The sequence below is a fragment of the Echinops telfairi genome, unplaced genomic scaffold (genome assembly GCF_000313985.2).
Source record: "Echinops telfairi isolate 266 unplaced genomic scaffold, ASM31398v2 ScPeMD7_18;HRSCAF=68, whole genome shotgun sequence".
Taxonomy (NCBI): domain Eukaryota; kingdom Metazoa; phylum Chordata; class Mammalia; order Afrosoricida; family Tenrecidae; genus Echinops; species Echinops telfairi.
In genome coordinates, this window is record NW_022103915.1 from 23,336,030 (window position 1) to 23,363,079 (window position 27,050).

Below are 27,050 nucleotides of genomic sequence, written 5' to 3' on the forward strand. Positions count from 1 at the left end.
CCCAGAAATATAACCAACTACCTGTAGACACCTAATTGTTGACAAAGGACTAAAACACATTCAATGGGAAAGTGAGGGCTTTTCAACAAATAGTGCTGGGAAAACTGGATCTTCACCTGCAAAGGAATAAAGCAGGACCCATCCCTCACACTATGTACAAAAATCAATGCAGGATGGATCAAAGACCTAAATATAAATCACACAATGATTAAGGCCATCAGTGAACACATAGGGACAAACTCAAGGACCCTAATATAAGACATAAGCACACTACTAAAAGTAATAAAAAGTATTCACACTATAGAAGACAAAATAAAGAACCGGGCCTTTAAAAAAAAAGGAAAGAAAGCTCTGGGTATGATGGAATATTATAAATCAATGAATAGCACTGAAAACTCTGAAGCACTGTAAAACATGGACAAAGCTAGAGAACAGTATGCTTAGCAAACTTAGTCAATCTCACAAAGTTAAATGTTTAACGACACTATTGTCATAAGGAAAAACAAAAAATAAGAGACGTGTGATTTATCCACCAATTGACAAGACTTTAATAACTAAGAAAAGGGGAGGGCCAGGAATGGAAACGGGCAGAGGGGAGGGATAGAGTGATGAGGGGCGGGGAGGAAGAATGCAGGAAGAGAACAAGAACCACACATCTGGAGGGCTTAACGGGATATCCTTGTTGGCTTCATTTCTTGAAATGAGCTGGGTAAACATAAATAGTATGTTTCTTTAATTTAAAAATGTTTTAAAACTTCCAGATTCCTTATCCCTCAAGCCTAAATAGTGGTCTGAGTGGTTAAAAAGAGAGAATGAACACTAAAGTTGAAAAGGATGTGGAGCCTTCTCAAAGGTCCTCTCAATGAACAAACAAAACAAAGAAGCAATGGAATGAGGAAAGCATTATGCTGGCACAGGCATTTTTGTTTTTAAGCATGAGAGTCTATAGCGTGATCTTATACTATGACTCCAAGTCTGGATTTTTTTGTTTGTTTTTAAAGAAGGGAGATTGGAAGGAAAAAAAAGGTTTGATTTATCTGAGTGATGATTTGTGAAAAGTGAGATCCTCAGTGTGTTTTCTTTCCTGCTTCTTGTTGATTTCCTAATTTAGACACAAAGATGGTATTTGTAAAATAATAATAATAACTGAAGCTAAAAGTTTTTTTTTAAGGACAGGAAAGGAATGAAAGGCCAGAAGAGTGTCAGAAAGGCTCTGAAACATGCTCTTGAATTTACATTAGCTAAAGAATGTAGAAGAAACAACGGATTGAAAGAACGAATTAGAAGTTATCGAGAGTTGGTTCAGGAAAACAAAACAAAGTGTCAATGAAATGTGCAGAGACTGGGATTTAGAAAACTAAAAGGCAAGGACATGTTCAGCATTTCTCAAGCTGAAAGAACGGAAGGAAAACTTCATACTTCGAATTGCAATACCAGAGAATTTTACAGGCAAAATATTGAACAATACTGGAAGCATCAAAAGAAGACGAAAAGAACTCACAAAGCCACGGTCCCAAAAAGAGTTCATGTCCAACAATGTCAGGAGGTACAATGTGACCAAGAGCTGATGTTACTGAAGGAAGACATCCATGCTGCCCTGACGGCACTAGGAAAAACAAGGTTTAGGAATGGACTGAATATTAATAGAGATATTACAACGGAAGTGCTCAGTCATCTACGCCAAAAATGCTGGAAGACAACTTCCTGACCAATTGATGGGAAGAGATCCATGTTTGTGCCCATTTCAAAGAAAACGTGATACAATGAATGCACAAATTATTGTACAATATAATTAACACTACATGCAAATAAATTTTTTGCTGACGATAATTTTAAAATGTTGGCAGCGGTACATAGGTGGGGAGCTGCCAGATTCAGAAGGATGTAGAAGAAGGGATATCATTAATAATGTTACATGGATCCTAACTAAAAGCAAGAATACCAAAAAGATGGGTACTTGTGTTCTGTTAACTATGCAAAGGCATTCTATTTTGCAGACCATAACAAATGGCAGCTTACATTGCCAAGAATGGAAATTCTGGAACACTTGGTTGTGTTCGTCATGGGGATGGCACGGAACTAGGCAACAGTTCTTTCTGGGGTACACATGAGTCTACATTGGGTACAGCTCTCCATGAGGTACACATGAGTACAAGCCAAATGTATGGCAACAAAGAACAAAAATTACATTGGACAGTGGGTGAAGAGTAGGGTGGTCTATAAACTAGATCTGACCCATCCATGTGTTGTTTCACTTTGCAAGTTTTCTTTCTTAGATTTAAATTACTTGTCAATATAGAAAGATTGGAACATTTCATATGCCCATTTGTATTTCTAGCTTCTCTTGTAAAACAAGCTCTAGAGACAGCATGTTGGTCCACATCACAATACTTGGCAAAAACTGAATAGTTGACCCTTCCTTGTCTAAGTGTGTCTTAGATTGTGTACAAAAGCTTTCCTGGGTATTGCTCTTGGGAGATATACCGGGAGACAGTGTGACAGAGGGGAAACTAGCCTAGAAGATGCTTGCACTTGAGGCCTCAGCCAATCCTGTGGAGAGATGGGAATGGAGACAGATTTTTAAGATTGTCCCACACTGAGGCACAGAGGCAACTCTTTGTATTTCCTCATCTGCTGGCTATGAGCCACAAGTCCCCCTACGTATGGGGCATAACCCTAGGCAGGAATTTCCCTGTGACTGAGAGTAATTCCCAGTGATCTTCATATATGAATTTATATAATCCAGGAAAAATTATAACTGTCTTCCAAGTCACTACAAGCAGATTTTCATATATTAATTTCTGTAATCCAGGGGAAATTATACACATCTTCCATATCACTAAAATATATTTCTCTAGTACACCAGACTCCAGATTTTAAAAATTCATGCAAAGGTTTAAGACATGAACTGTATTCATTCTTCATTGCTTACAATAAATTATCCCCCAAATGACCAGCACAAAATAGCAGCTATCTTGCTGTTTGTGGGGAGCAGGGATCCAGACAACTGGGTGCCTCTACCTCCAATTCTCTCACGATTGACTAGCAGAGAATACACTTTCAAGTTCACTTGGTGATTTTGCAGCAGGATTCAGTTCCCCTCAGACTGTTAGAGTGAAGGCCTTCATTACTGGTAGCTGTTAGTCAGAGGCTTCCCTCAGTTCTTTGTTGTAGGACAACTTATAATGTGGCAACTGCTTTTCACCACACTGAGCCAGTAAAAGGGAGCCAGAGAGAGATAGCAGGACAGAAAACCGTGTCTTTTTGTAGTTCGATCCTAACATCCAACATTTCTGTTTCATTTGATTCTTTAAAGACAAGTGACCAGAACCACAGCAAGCTTAAAGATAAGGTATTACCTAAAGACATGAACACTAGGAGGCCATTGGGGGCCATCTCAAAGAAAGCCTACCACATGGACCTTAACAGTACGTAATCCAAGTTACTTAGAAGGCATTTAAAAGAGGCATGTATCCTAAAGACTGACTAGTCATATATCTGTTTTAATAAAACTAGATGAAAATACACTATTTGGTCTGAGGCAAGTATATTTAAATCCCTAGTAAAAGAAAATGACCATTGGTGCCATTCAAGTAGTTTCGACAAAGAACTCTGTGATTGGGACTAACCAAGAAGTCTACCACAAAGTCATGTCCCTGAGGGGTAAACCATCTAGATGGGTGATTATGGTCACTGGGTTCCTTCAGTAGAAAGACATAATAACTCAAGGACCCTGTAATCTCATTGGGAAAGAAGATACAAACAAGTGTGACACTGGCAAATGCTAACGTAATGCAAGCATAGGGTTGAATAGCAACAGTCAGTGTAGGCATGCTTCTAATCCCAGCTGTCCTCCTCTCAGTAGACAAGGGTAAGTCAAAAAGTTTTGCTGCTGCGGTTCTAGTTCATACATGCCTGGGTTGATTCCAAATGAAACATGTCAGCATATCTCTGTGATCCGTGAATGATGCAAACAAGTCCTCTCAGTAATACACTTGTCTTCATCTCCTTAGGGGGTCTTCCAAAAGCCACTAAAAAAGCATGTTGTGGGAAGATCAGCTAGCGGAAAGATTCGATCTTCCCATCAGTTTTTGAAGCAAGATAAAGCTAATTGAGACAATTGGATGGAACAAATGGTAATCAGGATAAAATCTTGGATTTGCCAACATGATCAAGTGATAAGGACCAATCCAAACAGTGGCTTCCAAAGACATCTGCTAGGCCAGTTAAATTCAAGGCAGAGAGGTCAGCTCAGGATGCTATAGCAATTGTTTGTGGCATTCCAAGGGGGTTAGGTCGATTGATTTTTCTCAAAAGGCACAACATGATCACAGAGATTTATTATAAAGAAGTTTTAGAAAAATTTAAAACTGCATTGGTGAGGAACACCGGGAAACTCGTGCTGGTGAAAAAAAATTCACCCATCATGTCAATGTACCAGCTCATTCATGGAGGGAAGCAAGGATTTCCCTAGGAGAATTTCACTGGAAAAGTGTTCTCCGTCCACCTCACAGGCCTGATGTTGCCCCCTCAGATTTCTTTTTGTTTCCCAAACTCAGAGAATATTTTGAAGGCACACAATTTGAGTCCCTCAAAGATGTCAAAACTGCCATTTTGACTTGGTGTAGATCAAAGTGCACAAGTAGTAGAGAGATGGAAACACAGCTGTTAGAGTGTACAGACTTAGAGGGTAGGTTCAGAAACAAGACCCTTACATTTTTATATTCTTGTCTAATAAAGCTTTCTATGATTTTGTAGCATTTTTTCTAAACTTACCCTTGTGTACTTGCTAAGACTCCTTTAGATTCATCCATTATGCAAAGTAATGTGTAGGGAAACTAAGATGAAGAGCGGCTAGAAAGAATGATTCTCAAGGACCTTGATTTTGTGTAGTCTCTGGGTAGTATAAGTAGTTAAGGTGCTTATTTATCTGATAACCCAAAAGTTGGAGGTTCAAATCCACCTAGAGATGCTCAGAAGAAAACTTCTGGCAATCTTCCTCAGAAAACTCAGCCGCTGAGCATCCACATAAGGTGCAACTATTGGTTCCCCCTGTCTGGAGGAATGAAGAGTGATGAAAAGGGAAGCTACATGGAGACAGTGGACCATAATGGGCCACTCGGGGGCCATACAAAAGTCATTCTTCACAACTCTGAGACCAGAAGAACTAGATGGTGCCCAGCTACCACTACTAACGGCTCTGAAAAGGATCACATTCAAAGTCCCTGCATGGGGTAGGAAAAGATGTAGGACAAAACTCAAAATCATGCATGAGCCTAGGCTTTCTGGATGAATAGAAACTGGTGGCATTCCCAAGGTGTAGAGTCCTTGATCTGGAACTGAAGTCACCTCTGTAGCTCACTTTCCAGTCAGACTATGGGAAGGGAATGAGAAAACGACTGGTGTGTGCACCTCTTAGGATATAGACCATTTGGGTTCAAGGGAGTAGCATTTGTCCAATAACAAAGGACAGAAGCATTCAGAAGGGAGAAAAAGGAAAGGTGCCGGGAAACACAGAGAGGGGGTGAGAAGGGTGATCTGACATTGATGGGATTACAAGGTGTGCATTGTTGAATGTAAAACAGATCATCAGCTCTGGGGACCTTCACCCCACTCACCATACAGTTTTAACACGGAAGAAAGAAAACCCAGCCATTGAAAACTCTAGGGTGGCACAATTCTACTCTGACACTCTATGGAATGGCCCTGAGTCCTAATCAGAGAGATGGTATGATAGGATCTTATGCAGAAGGTAAGCTGCTGGTTCATCAGCAAGAATGATTTCCGCAGCCCTGTACCCAAGGAATCTATAAATAGGGAAAACTAACATTTATGGAGAGCCCGTGAGAGGTCAGACACATAAACTCTTTGTAGCTCACTTTGAAAGGCAACAACATCAAAATGAACACCGTTGTCTTGGCTGCTCCACCGTCTCCCTCCCCTCCCCTATCATTCCCGCTGGTCGCTTCCTTCCAGTTAAGCCCAAAGCTGAGCTATTCCTTCGCTCCTTCATTAACACTCTCAAGATGGTCCCGCTCCAGTCCCTCACACCTCCACGTTTTCTTAAGTCACACCTAAGGTACTTCCACTGTGACCTTTCTTACTCACTGATGAATGAAATCCATTTGTTCAATTAAAAAAAAGTTCAGGCATCCATGGACACATAGGTGCAGTGTTTGGCTTTTGAAGGATCAAAGGGTTCATATTCCTATCCCAGAATCAAACCATATGGGGAGTTGCCTACCCATCAGGCTGGCCCGGCACTTGATCCATGCCGTCTTATTTGGTTAATAAATAGGGCTTTTCAGTCATATACACGTTGACCTCTTGATCTGGCCCAAAGGGACTGCTGTTTTCCATTCACTAATGAGCTAGACATTGGCTTCTTCCGGTGCCGGTGAGAAGTGTATGATATCTTGTTTCTTTTTAAATCCCTAAAACCTGCCAGAATAAAGTTGTCAGAAACTCCTGCTGGTTAGCAGCAAAGACAATCTCAGCCATTAGAGAAAAAATTTGTTTTTCCTCCTCCCTGGAAGCTGGTGAAGATCGCAGAACAAGCCAACTGGAGGTCTCTGTGGTTGGGGCCACCTCCTCCCCTCAGCCCAGACATGAGACGTGCAGCTTATATCACGGCTGACAAAGACTTTTCAAAAACCCTCATTCTCCCTCATTAGCAACAAGAAGCCCACTCATTTGCCCCTCGCAGGAGAGTCCAGTCAGCAGCTCTTCTGATTGAAATGGGCTTTTTTCTAGAAGGTGTTGGGAAAGAAACAAATGTCTACTTTGAGGCTAGCGCTATCTTCACGGCGCTACCTTTATACATTTCACTTCTTCGAAGATCTGTTGCAAAGCGGGAGTTTCTTCTTTGAACATTTGCTGGTAAAGCTTGATTCTGCCACATTCCTGTTCAAAGACACGTATGTCACTGACAGACACAAGCGAGGCATTTTTGACACAGGGGGGCTGCCCAGACACAAACTGTTTTTCCTTATGGGCAATTTCAGCCGCAATCCGCACCAATGGATAAGAGCTACTGTTCTTCGGCTCCGTTCTTAGAATTCTGCAAGGCTCAAGCCATTCATGTCTTGTGTGTCTGTTTGGCCAGGGTAACTGGCCTGGGCAGTCGAGGAAATGGTATTTCAATTGGCTTGTGCATTTCCAAGAGAAGAAATCTAAAGCTCGCTCACTCTAGCCTGCAGCAAATGTGAAGCAGGAAGATCGCACGTTGGGTCTTGTGGGATGGGTCAAATCACTTTGCAATGTAACACTTTGGATTAATGCTTCTCTGTTAGGCCTTCTCTGTGCCAAAAGGGTTCCAACCCCCTAGGCACACATTCACACCCTGAAACACACGCACGTGCATTCACGCTATCATTAGTCAAGAATAGTCTTCACCTTGGCTCGTCCAACATTTTCTGGGCTTCCACCCAAGGTAAAAAAACCTTACTCCACTTTTAACAGCAGGACTTCTTCACACCTCTGTAGAAGCTAAACATCATACCGTTTATAGTATGAGCCTTTTTTTTTCCTTTTTCTAATTCTTATGCAGTCAGTCCTTGAGGTTAAGAATTATGGGCAGCAAGGAGGGTGTAAGAGGCCTGGTAGCAATTGATCAAGGGCAATGTAACCAAGAGGAATTACTGAAACCCAAATGAAGGCTGAGCATGATAGTGGGACAAGAAAAAAATCAAAGGAAATAGAGGAAAGAAATAGGAGGAAAAGGGCATTCATAGAGATCTAAATACAAGCATGTACATATGTAAATATATTTATATATGATGGGGAAATATATCTATGTGCATATAGTTATAGGCTTAGTATTAAGGTAGCAGAAGGACATTGGGCCTCCACTCAAGTACTCCCTGAATGCAAGAACACTTTGTTCTATTAAACTGGCATTCCATAATGCTCGCCTTCCAAACACGATCACTGATGACAAATGTGTGCATAAGCAAATGTGGAAGAAAGCTGATGGTGCCCGGCTATCAAAAGATATAGCATCTGGGGTCTTAAAGGCTTGAAGGTAAACAAGCGGCCATCTAGCTCATAAGCAACAAAGCCCACATGGAGGAAGCACACCAGCCTGTGTGATCATGAGGTGTTGAAGGGATCAGGTATCAGGCATCAAAGACTAAAAAATTATATCATTGTAAATGAGGGGGAGTACAGATTGGGGACCCAAAGTCCATCTGTAGACAACTGGACATCACCTTATAGAAGGGTCACAGGGAGGAGACGAGTCTGTCAAGATGCAGTGTAGCAACGATGAAACATACAACTTTCCTCCAGTTCCTAAATGCTTCCTCCACCTACCCCAACCTACTATTGTGATCCCAATTCTACCTTACAAGTCTGGCTAGACCAGAGGATGTACACTGGTACAGACAGGAACTGGAAACACAGGGAATCCAGCACCGATGATCCCTTCAGGACCAGTGGTGAGAGTGGCGATACCAAGAGGGTGGAGGGAAGGTCGGGTAGAAAGAAGGAACCGATTACAAGGATCTACATATAACCTCCTCCCTGGGGGTTGGACAACAGAAAAGTGGGTGAAGGGAGACATTGGAAAGTGTAAGACATGATAAAATAATAATAATTTATAAGTTATCAAGGGTTCGTGAGGGAAGGGGGAGTGGGGAGGGAGGGGAAAAATGAGAAGCTGATAACAAGGGCTCAAATAGAAAGCAAATGTTTTGAGAATGATGAGGGAAACAAATGTACAAATGTGATTTACACAATGGATGGATGTATGAATTAAGATGAGTTGTACGAGCCCCAATAAAATGATCACAAAACAAAAAAGAATTGTGGGCAATGCATGCTTGTCCTTTAATAGCATGTAAATCTGCCCTCATTTTAACTGAATGTTAAAATTATCATCATAATCACTTCACCATCATTTGTTGTACATATATCTGTTAAACTATTGAAAAGGTTTCAAGTCTTTTCTTACACTAAAGCAGTTGTTCTCAACCTGTGGGTCATGACCCCTTTGGGCAGTCAAATGACCCTTTCACAGGGGTCACCCAATTCATAATGTAGCAAAATTACAGTTATGAAATAACAATGAAATAATTTTATGGTTGGGGGTCACCACAACATGAGGAACTATATTAAAGGGTTGCAGCATTAGGAAGGTTGAGGACCTCTGCACTAAAGAAAGGCTAAGTATCATATGCCCCTGTTCCAGATTACCTACAAATTCAACTTAACACGATTAGAACAAGAATGGATCTTGTCCCTAACCCGGGAACTGCCTGTCGTTATCCAGAGAAAAAGACGTGCACCAGCCAGCTGGGCAAAAGGACAACCCAAAACTCACAGGCATCCAATCAATTCCAACTTATAGGCTTCCTGAGGTTGCAAATCTTTCTTTCATGCAAGTCATATTTTCAGTCACCTCATATCCATGCAAAAGCTTGACATTGAATAAGCAAGACTGAAGAAGAATTGCTGCACTACAATTACGGTTCTGGCAAAGAAAATGGAAAGTGCCATGGAATTCCAAAGAAACAAACAAGTCTGTCTTGGAAAAAGTGCCGCCAGAGTACTCCTTAGAGGCAAGGATGGTGAGACTCATCTCATCCACTTGGGGCATGTTATCAGGAGAGTCCAGTCCCTGGAAAAGGACATCATGCTTGGTAGAGTAAAGGAGCAGTGAAAAAGAGGAAGACCCATGGCAAGATGGATTGGCACAGTGTGCATCGATAGGCTCAAATACACAACAATTTTGTGAATATTGTAAGACCAAGCAGTGTTGCATTCTGTTGTACATGCGGTCACTATGAGTTAGAACAAACTGAGCGCATCCTAATAACAACAATGGCAAATTTATCTTTACTGGAGCAGATGACCTCCTCTTTGTCCCTTCAAGTAGCTGGTAGGCTTGAACTGCTGACTTTTTGGCTAGTAGCCCAACACTTACCCAACAGTGCCACCAGAATGCCTTAAAAATAAACGAAAGGGGTTGGCATTTGCTTAGTGCTTATTATATGTGTGTCACTGGGCTGGAAAGTTGGGGGTTTTGCTTTCTCATTTCAAATGAATTTCCCCATGCATTTCTCATAGATGGACGTGTTCCATGGACCACACAGCAGCTCGTGTTCCTTGGAGGAACCTTGATACACCTGTCCATTCACAGAAACTGTGGCTGCTTCACATGCCTGATTGGGTGAGAAGGACATGTTCAAAATGGTGTGACCAAAAAAGAGAGAGAGAGAGATTGCAGATTTTGTAAGGCTAGGAGATTTTAAGTGCAATTTTAACCAGAAAAAAAAGGGAGGTGGGGAATTGATAGTATCCTCTCTCCTGTTAATCACAAGATAATATAGTCTTCTTTCAGCAGGAGTTCCCATTTCTGTTTCTGATTTAGCATAAATCAGACTTCTTCATAGGAACAATGCTGTGGACTAAGAAACATGAATCAGCAAGGAGACTGAGGGTCTGTAATAATTAGTCCCTTCCAGCTGGTTGGAGATAGATCAAGGTAGATGACTTGAAGCAATTATTTGTAATCTAAGGAAGGCATTGAACCTGCATGGTAATATGATTCAGATTCTTTTTTCTAATGTATTCATCAGATATAAGATGGTACCAGGTGTCATTTTTAAGTATGTGAAAAATTCTGTCATTTAATCCTGAGGTGGGGACCAATATTTTGTTCTCCATTTTATAGGCAAGAAAACTGGGATCCCCTTCAGGACCAGTGGTGTAAGTGGCGATACTGGGAGTGTAGAGGAGAGTGGGTTGGAAAGGGGGAACCGATTACAAGGATCTACATGTGACCTCCTCCCTGGGGGACGGACAACAGAAAAGTGGGTGAAGGGAGATGTCAGACAGGGAAAGATATGGCAAAATAATAATTTATAAATTATCAAGGGCTCATGAGGGAGGAGGGAGCGGGAATGGAGGGGAAAAAATGAGGAGCTGATGCCAGGGGCTTAAGTGGAGAGCAAATGTTTTGAGAATGATGAGGGCAATGAATGTACAAATGTGGTTCATACAATTGATGTATGTATGGATTGTGATAAGAGTTGTATGAGCCCATAATAAAATGATTTTAGAAAAAGAAAAAGAAAACTGGGATCTGATAGATGAGGAAAATTTTCCAAGATCTCAGAGATTCTAAGTGGGATGAGAACTAGACTGGGATTAGAACTAGGCAACAGAATCCATGTATGTAACCCATCTTAACCGGCCTCTATTCTGCGATGGTTGTAAAATATAAGCCGGATCAATCAAAAGCCTTTAGACAAACATAGAAAAAGTCTAGGTGTATATGTTATTACATTTGAATATGAGGCCAGAGATGGAAGCAGACCTGAAAATCAGAATCACTTGCCAGGAACTGGAGAGATAAGTCTGGCTATCCAGATTTTAAAAAGAGAGAGCGAGAAAGAAAGCATCTAAATGGCCAACAAACATATGAAGATGTGCTCAGGATCACTAGCCATCCAGGAGAGGCAAATCAAGGCCAAGTTAAAAAACAAAAACAAAGCAGAAAATAACAAGTGATGGAGAGACTGAGAAGAGATGGGAACCCCATGCACACTGCTGGCAGTATTGGAAATAAGTACAACCACTGCAGAAAATGATATGATGCTTCCTTAAATAAGTGTTCATAGAAATTCCATCTGACTCCACAATCCCTCTGCTAGGTATACATCCTAAAGAAGTAAGAGTCATAGCGTGAACAGATATGTGCACACCGTGGTCATTGCAGCGTTGCTCACAATAGCAAGAAGAGGGAAACAACCTAATCACCTATCAGTAGAAGAATGGATAAAGAAATGTTGGGGCATACACATAGTGGAATCCTATGCAATATTGGAAAAACAAGGATTATTAAATCACAAAGCACCTCATGGCATGGATGCACCTAGACAACGTGATGCTGAGTGAAATTAATCAATCACAAAAGACAACTATTGTACTGTATTAGACCAGGTTAACTAGAGAAACAGATCATATAGAGAACTTTATATCAAAGAGTAATTGTATATAAAGAAAATATCCCAGTCCAATCCAGATCAAGTCCATAAGTCTAACATTAGCCTGTAAGTCCATCACTAGTCCATAAATCTCTCTTCAGACTCACACGGCACATGCAATGATGCAAAAGGCCGGAAGAGCACAGGCCAGTAGGTAAAAAGTCTTGAGGATCCAGTGGTGGTGGAAGTATCTCCAGGGCTCTCCCAGGTCTCAGTGTGGCTCCACATGAGTTTTCAACAGGAAGGTGAAACAAAGAGTGGGAGCAGGGGTGGGGGTAGGGTGGAGGGCAGAATTCAGGACCCTTCTCATGAGGATGTTATGCCCACAAGGAGGCACCACTGGGCTGTGACCTGATTAACAGGCTAGACTCCACCCTTACACTTCAAGCTGACACGAAATTACGTAACTATCACATGTATGAAACAACTGTTATAAAGAAAGGTACCAAGATGAAGACTTCCATACCAAAGGAAACAGACTTTGGAGGTTGCCAAGAGGTGAAGGTAAAGCGGGACCAGAAAGCAATAGACGACTCAGAGGTTGGCAAACTGCTGCTCTCTGGTCATAAGTGACTCTTTGGATATGGACAGGTGGGCTCTGAAGTAACATTGAAAATGAAAATAAAATTATCAGAGTCTCGTTTCAAGGATATTATTCAGATCACGGTGATTTCATTTGTTTATAAAAATACACTTATGGCTCTCAAATAATTGTTAACTTGTTGTGAGGGACCAGATTGGTTCTTGCATCTCAAGCGCTTGCACGGCCCCGGGCTAGAGGGCTGACAGGCATTAAATTGGGCGAAAGGGGAGGTAGGAATCCACTGAGAAAGAAGAGAAATCAAAGGAGCAAGGCAGGGTAAATTATAAGGGGTTTGATTAGTAGTTTACACTATCAAATACAAAATTAATTCTCTGAAATGTAAATCTACTTCAGAATTTTAAAAATTACTTTTAAAGAAAGTCAACTTCAGTTCATAGGAAATTAAAGAATCGCGAAAAGTTCGGTGAACTGAGAGAATGAACTGAAAATTTGGTTTCTGGTCTGGCTTTCATAGCTTATGAATCATTATAAACTTAAGCAAAACCTATCATTCATTGTTCTTTGTAGCCTACAAGTTGGTTATGACTCATGATTATACTTGTTGATTATGATATGTGAAGAAGAGAATTAGTTCAAAGGGTTGATAAAGCTGTGGCTTTCAAAAGCAAGTTCCCAGGGCTGTCTTCTGAGGTCCTTCTGAGTAGGTTTTTACCACCAAACTCTCAGCTAACAGTTGAGCAATTAATCACTTACACCACCAAGGGACGGCTAACTAAAGCCTAGAGGAGAGTAAGAGGATTGTTGTGGTTTGGTGCAGCTTCACGTTGGTTCTACGGAGAGCAACCCTAATTCACAACAAAGCACTGCCCACTGCTGCGCTGCTCAAACTGCTGCTGGGCTTCAGCCCTTTGTTGGGTCAATCAACCCTGCTTAGAGTCTTACCCTTTGCACTGACCCTCTATTTTCCCAAGCACAATGTCCTCCTCCAAGAACTCGTCCCCTCTGATAACATGTCCAAAACACATTTCACAATCTGCTGTAGTAAGAACCATTCATGCTCTAGTTTTCTCCAAGACACATTTGTTCATTTTCTTGGCTTCCAAGGCATATCCAATATTTTTCACTAATAATGTAATAGAACAGCATCAATTCTTCAATCCTTCTTATTCCGTGGCTTTCACATGGATAGGAGATGATTAAAAATCCCCTGGCTTGCATCAGGTCCAGCCTAGTTCTCAAAGTGACACCTTTGCTCTTTAACAAATAAACTTATTTGGCCCACTGCCTCATGTTCAGAAACATATTTACTCTGCACACCCCTGGCAATTGCGGACTTCAGTGCTATAGCCCACAATCCAGAGTAGAGTGTATGTACTGCTTTGGCGGCGCTCCTAGATCATTCCATCAAGCCCCACACCATAGTATCACCCATTTGGGGAAACACTGTTTTCAGGAGCACTTGTGCACCAGCTTTGTTCTAGACTGCTGCTTCCATAAGCACCAAGTGTGGATCCCAATAAAATGAAACCCTTGACCATTTTCATCTTTTTGCCATTTATCATGATCCTTCCTGTTGGTCTGGTTGTGACAGGGTTTTGCTTATTTATGCTGGGGGGTAATGCACAATGAAAGCTTTGATCTTCATCTATTAGTGCCTCAATCCTCTTTACTTCCATCAGGCAAGATTGGGCCATCTGAGTTTCACAGTTGGTTAGTGAGTTTTTTTGTTTTGTTTTTTCCAATCCCGAGGCTGCATTCTTCTTTATATACTCCAGCTTCTTGGACTATTTGCACAACATACAGATTGAATAAGTATGATGAAAGGATACAAAATGCATCCATTGGGCAGTTTCGCGCTGAGGAAACACACGACACTCCTCTGGTTCTTTTATCCTTCCTCCCCCCACCCTCCACCCCCCACCACTGGTATGATCTCAGTCCTGCCTTGAAAATCCCACTAGACTGGTATACATACTGCAACATAGATGAGAGCTTTCAATATAGGGAATTCAGAAAAGGCAAACCCCCTCAGAATTATTAATGGGAGTAATGATTCCAGGAGGGTCGGGGAAGGGAAGGGGAGGAAGGGGAGAAGTGGGAATGGATACCAATGACGCAATGATGGCAGAATAACCCCCCTCAAGGGGGACAAATACCAGGAAAGTCAGTGAAGGGATGGAGTGGGCAATGTAAGATATGTATAAATTAAGGTGACCAGACGTCCCACTTTTGGCGGCACAGTCCTGATTTTTGGCATTTTAAAGAAGTCCTGATTTTTGGAAAGAATGCACGACAAGCTAGGGAACAGTCTATTTGGTCCATATAGACCAAATTTTTAATCAAGAACACCACCCCGGTCAATGGTGTCCTGCTCTAAATCTGGTCACCTTAGTATAAATAACAATAGCAATACATAATATTAAGAGTTTGCAGGGGTGGCAGGGTGGGGGAGGGAGGGAAAAAAAGCAGCTGATATCAAAGGGCTCAAGAAGAAAGATAATGTTTAGGAATTGTTGACGCCAACAATTGCACATGCTCACATCATGTGATGGATGTATGGATTGTTATATGTAAAAGCCCGCAATAAAATTATTTATTAAGATAAAAAAGAAAGGATACAAATGTGTTTTACACCTTTCCTGATTTTGATTCATGCTGCATCCCCTTTGTCTGTTCAAACAACTGCCTCTTAGTTTATGTACAGATTCCAAATAAGCGCAATTAGGTGTTCTGTAATCCCCATTCTTCATACCATTATCTATAATTTGTGATGAACCACATTGTTGAATGGCTTTGCATAGTCAAGAAGCCCAGGTAAACATTTTTCTGGTATGCTCTGCTTTCAGCCAGGAGCCATCTAACGTCAGCATGAAATACTTTGTTCCAAGTGATTATTGTTGTTGTTGCTGTAGCTAGGTGCCACCAAGTCAACACAAACTCGTAGAAAAGCTGTGTCTAGCTTTTCTGAACCATCCTCACAATCGCTGGTATGTAGAAATCCATTGTGAGAGCCACTGGGTCAATCCTAATCCTCATTAAAGGTCTTCCTTCTTTCCTCTGGTTCTCTACTCTCCAGGGACTACTGTCTGTTTCCTGACAACCAGTCCAAAGTATGAGAGACAAAGACTCACCATCTTCATTTTTAAGGAGCATTCTAGTTGAACTTCCTCTAAAAGAAATGTGTCTACTCTTCTGGAAGACCATGGTGCTTCCAATATTCTTTGCTAGAGCCATAATTCTGCAGCATCAATTCTTATTGGAGTCTACAGTCAGAAGCATTAAGTTTATTTTTCACTCACCTGCTACATCTGCATGCTCACAGATCTCATTTCTGGAATGCAGGCTATCCTACCTCCTACCAAATTAATTCAACTCTTGCTTACCAAGATCACATATTATTGGGTGAGTTACCCACAGAAGCATAAGAATAAAGCATAAGCATTTGAAATTGTAAAAGTTCTATAAATTTTTCAAGCAGTAAATTACATCAGACCTATTAAATCCTAAAATCCATGCTTTTTGGTCACATGCACCACGCCGGCTGGTTAGAGCGAGCACAGGATATGTCCCGGATCACTGAGCGAACACCGGGAGTGGTTTCCGCTAGTGGAATAGATGCCCAGTGTAGGAAGCACCACAACTTAAAAGAAAACGAAAATCAACTGGAATCCTATTACCTTGAGCCTCATTTTTTCTCTCCTCCAAGAAAGAAGCATGCCTGAAGACTCTCAGAGAAACTTCCGCTCTGTATATGACGAGAAAGTGCGGTTTCGTCGAGTAGAGGAAAAGAAATCACTAGAAATTCTCCTAAAAGATGACCCTCTGGATATTGAGAAACCGTACTTTGAGTCAGAGGCTCCCCCTCCCGTCCATGTATGGTGCCCTGGAGTGGAAGGTGCTTCTAGGGATCCGGCCTCCGCACCATGAGTCCCATGCCCAGGTGATGGCCTGCGGTGGGAGCAGTGCTCGGACATCCTGCACGCCCTGCGGGGCATCGGCTTCTTGGGCCCCAGCGGCCCCAGGTGGAAGTCTCTCTCCTATGCACCAGCTAGAGTCCGGGAAGCTGCCGCGAAGCCCCTCTTTTCCGCTGGAGCCCAAGACAGGGTGTTTCTGGCCATTGCGAAAGCCATGGACGAGATGGTGGGGGACAGCGCAGCTTCGTCAGCCAGTGAAGGAAGTACCGGGACGCTCTGGCCCAGCTGCCAAAGGCATTTGACCAGTACTTGAATCTGGAAGACAGCAGGCTGCTGCGTCACCGGAAGACGTGTTCTGTGCGCTCCAAACTGCCCCATGACCTCTGGTTCAAGAACTGCTGTGCGGGCTGCTTGCCCGAGTCCAGTCTGCAGAGAGTTTGGGACCAAGTTGTAAGTGGATCCTGTAAGATCCTCGTATTGGTAGCAGTGGAAATTTTGTTAACCTTCAAGATAAAAGTAATGGCCCTGGGAAGATCACCAGGTTCCTGGAAAACAGCCCCCCAGGACAGCTCAGAAGCCACCGTGAGCAAGGCCATTGACTTGTGGCACAAGCACTGTGGGACCCCGGCACATTCTGCCTGAGCGCCCCCCGACACCGGGCCTGCTGGGAACTGGGCTCTAGGTTATGTGCTCAAAGTGTAACGTTTCCCCAGTAAAATGATTTAATCATAAGACCTGCCATGCTGCATCGCGGAGGTGACTCAGAAGTCCAAGTTCAACTCTGAAGAGCCTTCTGTCAAGGGTGCTTAGATAAAGCTCCCTGTTTTAAAGCCACTCAGCTGGGGTGGGGGGAGGCACACGAATAGCCGTGAATCACAAGTGCATCCCTCTCCCACATGAGCACCACGCCATGCTAGCCACTGTCGAAGGCCAAGTTCTGGAATAAAGGGCAGCTCCCCTTTGTTGACCCCTCAGATCTGGCTTTGGCTGATTCAGTGCTTGTTTCATTCTGAGCTTCTGCGGAGGCTTCATCTTGGTAAATTGGCTTTAACAAGTCCTCTTTCCCGTCTCTGATAGATGGAACTCCTGTTGGAAGTTACTGAGCAATGTCTGTCTAAATGTACACACTGGGACGTGTCCCCCGTGGTCATGATGTGTTGGGAGGGATTTAGGGCAGGCGCACCATCCCGCAGAGCAGAAATGGAGAAACTACAGGTCAGGGTTCATGGCTAGTGGCCCTGGGCCATGCTGGGCATTAGAATGGCTTCTGTTCATTGGGCAGTTCCAAAGTGTGAGATTTTGGCTCATGTGTGAGGCTGACCAGTGAGAGGGGAACACAGAGAGGCCACAGTTCAGCATCCGACCTGTCCAACTCTGAGGATGCTCCCACAGAGGAGAGAGACGGTGCACTGATGGAGTGGCCATGCCGAGTTGTCGAAGCCAGCTGGTACTTCGTACAGGGACACGCTTCTGATCTTCAGCAAGGTGAGAGAGCTGAACAGTGTCGAGAAGACCGCACATCCAGGTGGATTGAACTGTTTGACAACCAAGCACCTCCCAAAGTCACACTGCCGCCCCTCATCCATGTACCCCTCCTCCGGACTTAGCCACTCTCTTGTCATCAGCACATCGAGTTACAGCTGCTGTGAGAAAAAAATCACACTGACCAACACACTGACCGTGCACACTGGACAAATGCCGAGTTACCACTGGGGGTGATGCTGGCTGTGCTGGCTCAGGTTGTGTGTTCACATGGCAGGCCACGAATCCTGCAAGGCCTTAGCAGTTAAGGAATGGGGTAACTTGGCAGTTACAAAATGATGTTCACATGGAATACAGGAACAAGAATGGAAGTAGTGATAACAGGAGGGTAGGGGGATGGTGGGGAAGGGGAGGAAGGGGGAACCTATCACAATGATGGACACATAACTCCACCCCACCCCAGGGGAATGATCAACAGAAACCATGGGGGAAGGTTGACGGTGGTCGGTGTAAAATATGAAAACAATAATAATTTATAATTTATCAAGGAGTTACAAGGGCGGGAGGGAGAGGGAAAAGAGAAGCTGATACCAAGGGCTCAAATAGAAAGTAAATGTCTAGAAAATAATGATGGCAACATATGTACAAATATGCTTGATACAATTGATGTGTGGATTGTTATGAGATATAAGAGCCCCCAATAAAATGACCTTTTAATAAAAAATTTTAAAATTCATGCTTTCTAAGCTTCACCTGTCTTTGAGTCCTCAATCCACTGAAATTATATTGCGTCTAGACAAGGCCTTTTACTTCCTTTAATCTCATTATTATTCTAATTTTAATCTACTCTGATCATCTGTCTTTTAATTCATATGTTTATACCACTTATTTAAAGTAACTTTTAAATAGTTGGATACATAGCTATTATATTAGTATCTCATGTTTTATGTTTTCTACTCTTTTCCCTGCTTCTTGTCTCTCTTTTTTATTCCAATCATTTCACTTTCTCTGATTTCATTCCTTTTCTGTATGCCCCACTTCTAATTGCTTCCCAGGAAAAACCAACAATGTGTCTCATACCCCTCCACTGAGAGCTAGGTGAGAGAAAAGAAAGGCTGGAGTGATCTGTAATGCTACTTGTGCGGAAGAGAGTTAACATGTTGTTATTGTTATGTGATGTCAAGTCAGCTCTGACTCATGGCAACCCTATTGTGGTAGTTTCATAATCTGGTAAACTATTAAGAGTGAAGGGGTGGAGTTTAGCCTGTCAATCAAGTTGCTGCTTGATGACCTCCTTTGGAGGCGCTATGGAGATAAATAGCTCCCTGGAGGTGGGACACACACACTCTGCTTCATCACCCTGCGAGACATTCCTGTTGACAAGCCACATGGAGCTCTCCTGATGGCAGCCAGAGCCTTGGAGCAGGAGAAGCCACATGGAGACCCACACCAGCACTAAAAGGCTTCCATCGCCACTGGATCCACAAGACTTTCCACCCACTGGCCTGTGATCTTCCTGCACTCAGTATCATTGCATACGTTGCGTGCATCTGAAGAGGAATTTACAGACTGGTATTGGACACATGGACTAATATCAGATTTATGGACTTATCTGGACTGGGCTGGGATGTTTTTCAATATACTATTGCTCTTTTATATAAAGCTCTTTGTTATACACATATGAGTGCCTCTGGATTCGTTTCTCTAGTCCACCCAGACTAACACACCTATGTACAACAAAATGAAACACCACCTGGTCCTACTCCATCCTCACAATTTTTCCTAGGCTTGAGCCCATTGTTACAGTCACTGTGTCAATCAATCATGTCCAGGGCCTGCCTCTTTTTCAGGGCCTGCCCCTTCACTCTACAAAGAATGATGTCCTTCTCCAGGAACCAGTCTCTCTTAATAACATGCCCAACATATGTGAAATAAAGTCTTGTCACCCTTGCCTCTAAATAGCTGACTGTCCTTCCAGGATGGTTCTGTCTGTCCTTTTGGCAGTCCCTGCTACTTTCAATCTTCTTCACCAGCATCACACAATCCAAATACTCCAATTCTCCTTCAGACGTCCTTATTCAATGTCCAACGTTCACATACATATGAGGCGATTGAAAACACCCAGGTTTAGGTCAGAGGCACCTCAGTCCTCAAAGTAACATCCTTGATCTTCAGCACTTTAAAGAGATCTTGTGTGGCAGATTTACCCAATAAAATGTGTCCTTCGATCTCTGGTCTGCTACTTTCGTGAGCAGTGATTGTGGATCCAAGCAAGACAAAATCCTTGAGATAATTTCAAACTTTTCTCTGTGTATCAGGATGTTACCTATTAGTCTACTTCTGAGGGTTGTGGCTTTCTTTACGTTATGATCCATACTGAAGGTTTGATATAATAATCCTTAGAAAGAGCAGCATGTGAGGTTGTCCCTTAGCTGGAATTTGGGATTCAGATTTCTGGAAGTGCTCACCATTCTCAGAATGGATAAGCATAGCTCCCCAGGCCTAATAAAGTTCTAGTTTATTCTGAACACCCACTTTCTTGAGATTTACTTTTAAAAATCTAGACAGCTATTTGAACAGTCCCCAATGAAAACCCCGGGCACCAAGTCCCTAGAGGTCTTTCCCAGGACACAAAACTTCATGTGTGTTGTTCTAGTGCACTGCTAGGGAGGTGAAGGGTGCCCTGTCTGGTTCCACTGGGAAAAGACTCGTGGAAGCTTGCATTTGATTTCCTTCGATCTTTTCCTCGGTGCCTTTTCCCTTGGCTGATTGTACTGTGTATCCTGTTGCTGCCATAAATCTTATCCATGAGTAGTTGCTGAATCTTCCTAGTGAAAATTCAAATCAAAGGGTGGTTTGGGACTTCTGACTCATTACCTAGCTGCAGCTCTGCTGGCAAGGCTCTTGTAAGAAGAGAGAAGTTGGAATGAATAAACTGTAGCGTGGACACCCTCTAGAGACTCCAGGGAATATTCCCTTGCTATTCCAAGGACTATTTGGAACTTTATGTCTCATACTGTACTCTTTAATGTATTTTTTAAAGAGACAGAAAAAACAGAGAGGTTCATTTAATTTTTACTATGATTCTCAAAAACATTACACATTTCCTTTGCTATAGAAAAAGGTGTTGCTGGCACTTCTAAATAGTCAGAAGGCATGGCTCTCAAGGCCAGTCCTTGTACTTAAGGAGGGAGGCTATATGAATGCTATCAAGACAGCTTCAGTGTTTACATACCACGTGCTCCTCCGGGGTGCAAAAGCTCTCTAGAAACAAACGGTGATTTTCCTGCAGTAAGTCCTCAAAATAAAACATGCGTTTGATGAAAATATGGCCTTTCTTACTGGCAAAAAAAAAAAAAATCAAGACAGGTTCCTCTTTTTCTACCCTCTACAATTAAACCACGCCTGTATCTGCATTTGTGTTTCAAGTGACAGGACAAGACTGATGAGGCTATCACAAATGTCCCAATCACCAGAGCACCCCCAGCAGAAGCAGTCAGGCTGATCTAAATGGCTGCCTCCAAGACTGCTGGGGAGGATAAAAGAACCTTCCTATGGAGGAGGAAACGCTAGGAACTTTTCCCATGTACCTACAGGATAGACACCACAACCAGATAGATAAGAGAAAAGTCTATAACCTAAGCTCAATTTTCTTGATGAGTGCAGTTGACTTAGTTGTTTGTAGAGGATTTTTTTGTTATCGTTTTTCTGCAATGCAATAAGGTTTGCATGGATTTTATCCAAGCCAGGCGAGGGAGCTGGGGCTTCCGGCATCTAGTGCCAGATTAGATCCTTGCCTAATAAATGAGTTTCTTGAATCTTGACTGCAGCAATGAACTCCAGAGAATTTCCTGCTGTCAGTTTCTTTGGAGTGGGGAGATTGGGGAGGGAGGAGGGAGGTTGGTGGGGGGCTGGGTTGATTACTCCCAATATGGTCTGTGCTGTTGTGCCTGGCTGTGCATATGCCTGGGACTCTCGGCATATGGCCCGGGGGCTGCCAGTGGCCCGCTTAGCAGCTGTCTCCAGCAAATTTTGACATAAAAGCCATTATATTTTTGGCTAGCTAATTGCTTTTTATTAAACAATTGTTGGAAGTTGGCTGATAACTTTTATGAATTTAAAATGAAAGCCTCACTGCAAACTTCTGAAAGCAAACAGTGCTCGGTCCACCTGGGAACATTTGAGAGGGTTGGCATTCCATCTGCCAACCAGAACTCCTATGGAGCACAGCAGCTGAGAATGAGAGGGTGACAATGGGGGTTCTCCTAGTGCTGCACTCTCCTAAAAGGCCTGAGCCTGTCTCGGGAGAAGGGCACACACAAGGTTACCCTCCTGAGACCTTCTCCAAGGACCTGTAGTGGGGTTCCCCTGAGGACCTGAACTCCTTTCCTCAAGTTTCCAAGCCACAGAAGGCAAAATTCAGTCCAACAAATTAGCCCATTCACTTATCTCTTGATTTGTTTTGGTTTTAATTTAATTCTTTCCTAAGAGAGAAAGTAAAAGGAGAAAGGAAGGGAGAGAGGAGGAAGGGCAAAGAGGTAAAAAGTAAAGAAAATACAAGGGCAATTACATCACAGTTCACCGTTAACTCAAGCTACCTGGTAGTTAGTAAGGATAACTCTTTACAAAAGCAAAGACTAACTCACTCAAAGCCGAACAGGAGATTGGCCCAAGCGCCAGTCTTTCCATCACCTGGTTCACATATAAAAGCTGCATCATGAATGAGGAAGATCAAACGGATGAAAATGGGCACATCTGAATGGTGATGCTGGCAAAGAAGAATGCTGACTATACCATGGACCCCTGGAAGGAGGAGCCAATTTTGGGGTAAGTTGTCCTTGGAAGTGAGCGTGTGCAGACTTCGTCTTTCGGACTGAAACCTTCACCTGGACAATTCAGCTACCAGCAAAGGACCTCATGTCTGGTACCGGGTCAGCAAAAGCAAAGAACTCCTCTATGAGACGGCTTCAACAATGGGCTCAAGAATGCCAAAGATTGTGAAGATGGGGCAGGAGGAAGCACCGTGTCATTCTGTCCCACCTCAGGTAGTTAGAGGCAGAGGTGAAATAAGGCAACTCACAACAAAGCTCTCTGCATGGTATTGGATGCTGAACAAATGCTCAGGCGTGTGGGGTGTGTAAACAGAGCATGCTGAAAGTGGAGCCTTAGCTCCATTTTAAAGGTCTGACACAATCTAAAATTCATTATACTTTCAAGTTGCCTTTCCAAACAGCAGTTCCTCCACCCTGGGTGTGGACTTAACCACACACCCTAAAGGAAATAGCGCCCCCCCCCAAGTCCCACCCACCAACAGGGACCCCCCACCCACCCCACCTCCAGGAGGTCTTTCAGAAGCAAGATTTCCAGGTCTGTTCCAGAGGGCCTTTCTTTGGTTGTCAAACAGAGCAAGATGCAATAGTGAATGCCCCTAGGGCCTTGATGTTCAGCAGGATTGATAAAACTTTACAGTGAATCCACAAACGATGAGATAGATGATTAAGAAAACAATTTTAATAGCACGTTATTAGAAAACCCCGCCCTTCCATTGTCCTGCAACCATCCTGTAGCAAACTGAAAAGAAGAAATGTAGGCTTGCCATGATATATGCTCAACCCACCCTGTGACCCCAATTCTGTGTTCTCCACCAATCCCTGCTAAAAACCAACTTTTCTCTGTCCTGCCTTTGCCTCCCCGGGCTCTCCGGCCGTGATTTTGTACTTCTAGTTCCTGCGTCCACTGGGCGAGACGGCCCTCTTCTTCATTGCCGACGGATCAGCCGTGCTCACTCTGTAAGGCCGGGAGTCTTCCCTGTCTGGACCATCTCTGGACTTTCGAGCAATCTTACTTCAATAAATTTTATTTTTATAGAGTGTGTTTTCACTCTAGGACACTATTATAGAGAGGAGACGTGACCTTAGAAAAGGAAAAATGAAATGGATATAAAGATTTCGTCTCCATCAATTTCATTCCATTCCCAGGCTATGTGTAAATTCTGCCCCTAACTTGTCAGGGATCCCCAAAGGGTAGGGGGTTGCAGGGAGTAGGAAATCGAGTGCAAAAGGCCTTCGAGCTGAGCTGTTCATCACCAATCCGATAAAAACTGTTCAAACTGTGTGTCCCTGTGGCTCTTCACGCCAGTTACCCGGGACTTTCCACTCCTGGAAGCCTGCAAGCTGTCTCTTTCTGGGACCTCCGACCTGCCTCTCCTCTGTCTGAAACACTTCCCTTCTCCCGCTCACCCGATCTCCAACTCTGCACCTAGTTAATGTCTGATCGCAGTTTCATTGCTAACCTCCAGAGGTTTGGTCCTCCTCTCCTCTGTCCCCATGGTCCCCTGCATGTCCCCTCTTGCAACTCTACCACATGTTACAAGTATGAAAATATCAAGTGCAACTAGTAGTCAGACTGAAACACAAATGAGTGAGCCTATGATCTTGGACCCCCAGCAGTGCACATCCTAGGGTCCTACAAAAAGACATTCAACTCATTCTTCTAAAACATGCACTAGCAAAAAAACAACAAAAAGATTGATCTGCTGACCAAATGAGACTAGTGGTCGGAGAGGTATGGTAGAGGGCGAAAGTAAATGCCCAATCAGGAAGTAGGAGTTAAGGAATGGTCTGTAGTGAGGAAATGTGAAATTAAAGTTCATCCAAAAGAGGTCTCTTGTCCCCCATTCCCTTATTCCTCTGAAAACCTGCCAAGGCCAAGGCAGAACGTGTGCACTCGAAGAAAGCTTCTCTATTTCGGAAGGGATCCTGCCCGCCTGCTCTCCCATGACTTACAGTGCCAACTTAGAAACGGCCTTGTCGGTGAGCTAACATGCAGACAGGTCTTGGGTGGCAGGCAGGCTGGGGGAAGTAGTAACACTGCAGAGAGTTCTCTGTGAGTACCTGACAACCTTGGGCAAAGTAGATACAGCTGCCATATGAGGGTGAGAGGCCTTGGATTCAGAGAAGTTATGTTAAAAGTTAATGCCTCCCACTCACTGCAATAAGAGAAAACTTTTCCAGGCACTAAGAACTTCTGCCGCCAGGTGTCTATCAGTTTGTTATACTGTGTTGGCTTGCATGTTGCTATGAGGCTGAAGATTATGCCACTAGTATTTCAAGGACTCAGCGTCGCCCAAAGTGGACAGATAGTGAAAAGGCTGGTGAGGAAAGACAGAATGTTCAGCCAACCCCCACAGTGGCCGAATAGGCTCTTGGGTTTGGGGTCTGGAGACAAGGGCACAGCATGAAGTCTGGGGGGTAAGGGTCCAAAGACTCACATACCTAGAGAGAGGAAGTACAATACAGAAGACCAGCCAATAGCAGAAGGCCCGCCTGAAAGCCAGCCAAGGGTGGGTGGTCTGCCATTAGCAGATAAAAGGCCAGCTCTACTAGCTAAGGAGCTAAGGGTCCCTTGGGCTTCTTTGCCAAAGTATCCCCCTTCAGTAACTTCACGCTTTCTGTTCTTTCTTTATGTCACGAGCAGTGTGATCAATACTTAACACTCTTTGACATTTTTGAATGCTCGGTTTATTCACTGCAAACACACAGCAAACAACCTAACAATCTTAAAAGTAACTTAAATTAGTAGTATGAGGGTAACACAATTAATTCAGCATCATAGGCCCGGTAAATATTGCCTTCGGCGGTGTGCTCACCCCGGGTAGAGTTGGAGAGAGCAGGAGTTGATGTCTCCTTGGTTCCTAACTCTCTGAGTTGTCTTTCTACCCGGGCCTTTTATAGGTGGTCTTGCTGGCTCTTTGACATCATTCACGGTCTTATCAGGGTTCCACAGATAGGTCTGGGGTGGCTCCTAGTCCACTTGTTGACTTCTTTGCTGTGACTCAGCATTTCTGCTGGGCCTTGTAGGACTTTCATGTTCTCTCAAGATGGAGTTGCTTGTGTTCGTCATTCATCGACTGCCAAGGTAGTTCTTTATTGCTCTCATCACTCTGGCTCTGGTCTGAATTTTGTCCCTCTCCTGAAAACTTTCTTGCAAGTGGGACAAGAACCAAGGAGTAGAGAAGCTGGAAGCTGGGAAGCGTGAGCTCCCTCCCGGTAGCACTAGGGATCACAATAGGACATTGGAAGGCAGCGCACAATCGCTGCAACAACTGGCTGAAGTATGCCAACCACCATGAAGATGGCACAGGCGAGCCACACTTCATAGTGCTGTACAGGGGTTGGAACAACTAACAACAATGGCTTCTGACCATAGTTCTATCTGTTCCTCAGGGGCCACTAGCCCATGCCTCTGAGTGCTGTCTGCCCCTGGAAGACTGGAAGCCGAAAAGGCCAGGTACCATCTTGGTCACTTCATAGTTATATTCTTGGAGTTGACTCAGGGCCTGACATGTAGATGTGTACGTGTGACACACAGATATATCCATAGATCCTAATGGCAGAGTGGGTTCTGTAGTGAGCTGTTAATCAAAAGGTCAGCAGCTAGAAACCAGCAGCTGCAGGAGAAAGATGAGGCTTTCCACTACCGTAAAGAGGTGCCGGCTCAGAAAGCCGCAGAAGCAGTTTTGCTCTCCGATAGGATCGCTGTGAGTCGGAATGAAAGCTATGGATAAAGGATCATATTTATTTATTTATTTTGGAGTACCATTCTTGTTTGTTTGTTTGTTTGTTTGTTTTATCATTTTATTAGGGGCTTATAGAACTCTTATCACAATTCATACATACATCAATTGTGTAAAGCACATTTGTACATTCATTGGCCTCATCATTCTCAAAACATTTGCTCTTCACCTAAGCCCCGGGGATCAGCTCCTCATTTTTCCCTCTCCCTCCCCAGATGCCCTCCCTCATGAACTCTTCATAATTTATAAATTATTATTTTGTCATCCCTTCATCCACTTTTCTGTTGTGCATGCTCCATGGAGGAGGTTATATGTAGAGCCTTGTAATCAGTTCCCCCTTTCCAACCCACCCTCCCTCTACCCTCTCGGTATCGCCACTTCCACCACTGGTCCTGAAGGGATCATTTGCCCTGGATTCCCTGTGTTTCCAGTTCCTATCTGTACCAGTGTACATCTTCTGGTCTAGCCAGACTTGCAAGGTAGAATTGGGATCATGATAGTGGGGAGGGAGGAAGCATTTAGGAACTAGAGGAATGTTGTATTTT

General features: G+C 43.5%; 1 pseudogene; it reads left to right on the forward strand.

The window, feature by feature from the left end:
- Window positions 1-16,248: 16,248 nt before the first annotated feature.
- On the forward strand, window positions 16,249-17,090 carry LOC101651319 (annotated as a pseudogene).
- Window positions 17,091-27,050: the final 9,960 nt, after the last annotated feature.